We start from the raw sequence: 6,000 nt of genomic DNA, 5'->3' as shown, positions 1-6,000 counted from the left end.
TAAGAACATACAAAACTACCATAAATGAGTACATTCCACTTTTGAGCCAAATTTAGCATAAACCAAGCACTTATTTTTATTTTTTCTATAGCCCGGCATATTCAAAAATGGCATTTTTTTTACAAGACAGTTTTTTATGGCAATAGGAAGATAATCCCCCTTTTGATGATTATGCAAGGGAAGTTGATGATTGTTAATTCCATAAAGGGAAATAATCTCAAACGATCTCAAGAAAAGTTAATAATTGTTAATACCATAAAGGGAAATATTCCCATATCGAAAGAAAGCTAATAATTGTTAGTATTGTAAAGAGTAATATTTTTCATACAATATGATTTATAGCCATATTACTAATTTGAGTGATATTGTCCATATTAAATAACTTACTGAGGAATAGGGTTGTAGGAAAATGTGAAGCTACCATAAATGAGTAAATTTCACTTCTTGAATTTCAAATTTCATCCTTCATTCTTATCCTCGGTGATTATATTGAATAACTTACCAAGAAATAGGATTGTAAGGACATACAAAACTACCATAAATGAGTACATTCCAATTTTGAGCTAAATTTAGCGTGAACTGAGCACTTTTTTTTTTCTATTGCCCGGCATACTCAAAATTGGCATTTTTTACAAGACGGTCTTTTATGGCAATATGAAGATAATCCCCCTTTTGATGATTATGTAAGGGAAGTTGATGATTATTAATTCCAGTCTTTTATGGCAATAGGAAGATAATCACACTTTCGATGATTATGTAAGGGAAGTTGATGATTGTTAATTCCATGAAGGGAAATGATCGCAAACAATATCAAGAAAAGTTAATAATTGTCAATACTATAAAGGGCAATACTCTCATATCAAAAGAAAGCTAATTGTTAGTACCATAAAGGGTAATATTTTTCATGCAATCTAATTGATAGCCATATTACTAATTTGTGGGTGATATTATCCATATTAAATAACTTACCGAGAAATAGGGCTGTGGGAAAATACAAAGCTACCATAAATGAGGGAATTCCATTTCTTGAATTTCAAATATCATCCCTCAATCTTATCCTCGGTGATTATATTGAATAACTTACCAAGAAATATGATTGTAAGGACATACAAAACTACCATAAAATGAGTACATTCCAATTTTGAGCTAAATTTAGCGTGAACTGAGCACTTATTTTTATTTTTTCTATTACCCGGCATACTCAAAATTGGCATTTTTTACAAGACAATCTTTTATGGCAATACTAAGATAATCCCTCTTTTGATATTATGTAAGGGAAGTTGATGATTGTTAATTCCAGTCTTTTATGGCAATAGGAAGATAATCACACTTTTGATGATTATGTAGGGGAAGTTGATTAATGTTAATTTCATGAAGGGAAATAATCGCAAACAATCTCAAGAAAAATTAATAATTGTCAATACCATAAAGGGCAATACTCTCATACCAAAAGAAAGCTAATTGTTAGTACCGTAAAGGGTAATATTTTTCATACAATCTAATTTCTAGCCATATTACTAATTTGTGGGTGATATTATCCATATTAAATAACTTACCGAGAAATAGGGTTGTAGGAAAATACAAAGCTACCATAAATGAGGGAATTCCACTTCTTGAGTTTCAAATTATATCCTTCATTCTTATCCTCAGGTGATTATATTAAATAACTTACCAAGAAATAGGGTTGTAAGAGCATACAAAACTACCCTAAATGAGTATATTGCACTTTTGAGTTTTATGTTCTATCCTTTGTTCTTATCCTCTGTGACTATATTAAAAAACCTACTAGAAATAAGGTTGTAGGAAAATAGAAGCTACCATAAATGAGTACATTCCACTTTTGAGTTTCAAATGTTTATCCTTTGTTCTTATCCTGAGTGATTATATTAAATAACTTATCCAAAATATAGGGATGTAAGAAGAAACAAACCTACCATAAATGAGTACATTCCACTTATTGAGGTTCAAATTATATCCCCCGTTTGTGATTATATTTAATAACTTACAAAGACATAAGGTTGTAGGAAAATACAAAGCCATTACAAAGGGCAATGCTCTCATACAATCCAAAAGAAAGTTAATAATTGTTAGCACCGTAAAGGGTAATATTTTCATACAAATTGATTTGAGGAAACCCTTTTTAGCCATATTTCCAATTTGTGGATGATATTGTCCATATTAAATAAGTTACTAATAAATAGGGTTGTAGGAAAATATGAAACTACCACAAATGAGTATATTCCACTACTTAAGTTTCAAATTTTATTTTCCATTTTTGTCCTATGTAATTATATTAAATAACTTACCAAAAAATAGGGTTGTAGGAAAATAGAAAACTACCATAAAGGGCAATACTCTTATACAATCCAAAAGAAAGTTAATAATTGTTAGCACCATAAAGGGTAATATTTTCATGCAATCTAAAATGAAGAAACTCTATCTAGCCATATTTTCGATTTGTGGGTGATATATCCATATTAAATAACTTATCCAAAAATAGGGTTGCTAGAAAAATATGAAGCTATTCTAAGTAAGTACATTCCACTTCTTGATTTCAAATTCTAGCCTCCGTTTTTATCCTATGTGATTATATTAAATAACTTACAAGAAATATGATTGTAGGAAAATACAATGCTATCATAAATGGCGATATTCTCCTACAATTTGAAAGAAAGTTAATAATTATTAGCACCATAAAGGGTTATTCTCATACAATCTTATTTGAGGATAGTCTTTCTAGTCATATATTCAATTTGTGGGTCATATTATCCATATTAACTAACTTACCAAAAAATAGGACTATAAAAATATGAAACTACTATAAGTTAATACATTCCTCTTTTTGAGTTTTATATTCTATCCTCCATTCTTATCCTATATAATTTTATTAAATAACTTAATAAGAAATAGAGTTGTGAAAAAGTATAAAACTACCATAAATGAATATATTCTACTTTTTGAGTTTCAAATTCTATCCTCCATTCTTATCCTGTGTGATTTACATCCAAAAAGACATCTTTTAAGGTAAACAATGGAATTCCTCTTTTACCAATTTTTCTAATGTTGGAGATTGAATGAGGGAGCGAGGAAGCAACCTTTTCAAGGAGGATATGGATTGTCTTACCTTAAACTCACCTTATGAATTTATTTTATTGCCCAAGTATGCCCACTTGACTAGATATCCAATTTATTTTACTTTACATATATAAGATAATATGAAATTCTTATTAACATCTTTAAATACATTAATGCGATATGTAGAGAGAAAAATCCTATCGTCGGCATTCGCCAAAAGTTAGTTATCCTTTTGTAGTAGAAAACTTAGCTATTATATTTTTTATTTTCAATCCATTTATGTGTCCATTTATTAACTTAAGGTTTATTTTTTTTACCTTAGTTTATTTAAATTAATCCTTACACATACTTTTAGTAAAATTCCAGTATAATCAAATCGATAAATGTTTATTGTACCTTAAATAAAAGGAATCATCTTGATGTCATTTTGTGATATTATTCTACTTTTCCTTATCAATCCATTTACGCGTCCCTTTACAAGACTTAAATTTTATTTTTCACTTTACCTTTATTTTCAAGCTAATCCTTGAAAAACTTGTTTAAAGTGAAATAGGAATAATCAAATTATGATGCCTTAGAAGCAAAGGTCACTGCTTCGATGTTAAAATGTTACATTGCCTATTGTTCTCCTAATCAATCATCAATCGCGATCTAAGGAGAAAATGACATCATTTATGTTATTTTGGTAGCAAAAAATAAATGCTAATTTAGCCAAAGTTGCTTGTTACATAGAAAATGTAAAAACAACTAGAGAACTAATGTTACCAATAAAAGACGAAACCACATTATGGCGCCGTTTTGTGTTCATCGTTCTCTGGAACCTATCCCCCTCTCGATGTTCTCATGCTCTGCGACCTTTAAGTGCTCGATCGATCGATCGAGAGAGAGAGAGAGAGAGACGAGGGTAATGGCAAGGCAACCATGGGCTACACGAAGGACCAGTCGCTTGGTCGTTTGCAAATATCCCCGCTGGAGAAGCATTCGAATCTTCGTATTCAACTCGCCGTTCACGGAGGTTTCTATGTCTGGTTCAGTCGCTGAGCTTCGATGTAGACGCGAACTAAGCTTCAAGAAATTTGCTCCTTTTCTTTTGAATTAAACTGATATAGCTACCGTACCGAAGAAAACGAGGGACTTTTGAATCGTGCTCTCTTCTTCTTTAGTGTTTGATCTTCATCTGTTTTGAATTGTATTCGTAATGATCCTTCACTGGAGACTAGCTATCGTAACGTAATGTGCTGTGCACTTGAAGTGTACCTCTTTTCTCTGTCAATCTCAACCATTTATCCAGATGCTTTTTTGCTCTAGTAGGAGCTTCAGATCGACTTCTCAAAGTACTCCAAGTGTACACCTGAACAAGCAGCACCTCACCTTTCAAGGGATGCCTGTGAATATTGTGAGCGTGACCGTCGTTACCAAGCAATAACATTTCTAGATCCATATTTGTCTCTCGCGTTATATATTATTATGTATCAATTTTTGGCCAAAGTCTAATCTATGCATGAGAGAGGACGGTGACACACAAGTAAAATAGAACTACCTCCTCCTATAAGTTTTAAGGTAAACCTGAACTGAAGAGTATGATGTTATTCATCCCTTTTAGAGTCTTGATTTTTATTTGAATGATTTATTAACAAACTTATTCTCAACACAAGCCTCACACTTATAATGGGTATCCAACTTAAACCTTGGAATTAACCCCAAGTTTGCCATCCTTTTTATTGTATTGCAATTTACATATCCTAATCTACCATGCAATAGATAAGGAGATACAACAGAATAAACTAAAGATTTCTCTTTATTAATAATCTTTGGATACAAAAGTTTTGAGTTTACATCAATAATAGCAATATTGGCTTTGAACAAGTTATTATACAAATACTCTTTCCCCACATACATTCTCTTGGAAAGTACAAACTTGTTGGACTCAAATACAAATTTGAAACCCTCCTTGACAAATATGGAGCTAGAAATTATGTTCTTCAAAATCTTTAGTAGATGCAAAAAATTTAGCAAGATGATATCCTTGCTAGAGCTAAACTTCAGGATCACTTTCCTGTCCCGACAATTTTTGCTAATGCGGAGTTAACCATATAGAGCTTCTCCTCTTCCTCCGCCATTTTGTAAGATAAGAACATATATTTATCCACACAAATATGATTTGTGACACTTGTGTCCAACCATCAATCGTTAGTGTTTGGCACCAAGGATAGCTCATATACCACCATAGCAGTCAATCTCTTATCATCTTTGTGCTCTACCACATTTAGTTGCTTCGCCTGCCTTTGTTCGGGTGCTTTTTACAATCCTTTGCCTAGTGGCCAGGCTTATTGCACACAAAACATGTCCCTTAGAATTTCTAGGACCATTCCTTTTGTTGGTCTTTTCCCATAACTATTTAGCAATTCCAATGTTTCCATAAATGTTATATAGCGAATTTATTAAATACTTAAGGACATAGTTCAGCATAAGAAGTCCCTATGCTTCCAAGGCCCTTAGTGTCGGGTCATCTTGATCATTTGAACTAATTACCGGACACACCTCTTATAAGTACTTGACTAGATTTGGCATGGTCAGATAGGAGAACATCTTTTGCTAACACCATTTAATGTCCACATCGGTGAGTTTTTCCAATTTCTCATGTGGTGTAGCTAGAGGTGGTGCGCTATCAAAGTAAGCCAAGGGCCTATTTGGCAACACCCTCGAGAATAATTGATTTTGTTCTTTTGTTCCTATGAGCAAAAAAAAAAGAACAGAAATTCCTTTGGTAAATTTTTCGTTCTCGGAACAAAAATCAATTTTTTTGTTCTTGGGAATAGATTTGGAAGAAGCGGAAAAAGTTGCTTCTTGTTTCTAGAACAATTCTTAGAAGCAATTTTATTTTTCTTTTTCTTCTTTTCTCTTCTCTTTCCTTTTGTTCTTCTT

Source organism: Eucalyptus grandis, chromosome 8 (genome assembly GCF_016545825.1).
Source record: "Eucalyptus grandis isolate ANBG69807.140 chromosome 8, ASM1654582v1, whole genome shotgun sequence".
Lineage (NCBI taxonomy): Eukaryota > Viridiplantae > Streptophyta > Magnoliopsida > Myrtales > Myrtaceae > Eucalyptus > Eucalyptus grandis.
The sequence above is the reverse complement of the archived record's forward strand: the minus strand, read 5'-3'. Positions refer to the sequence as shown.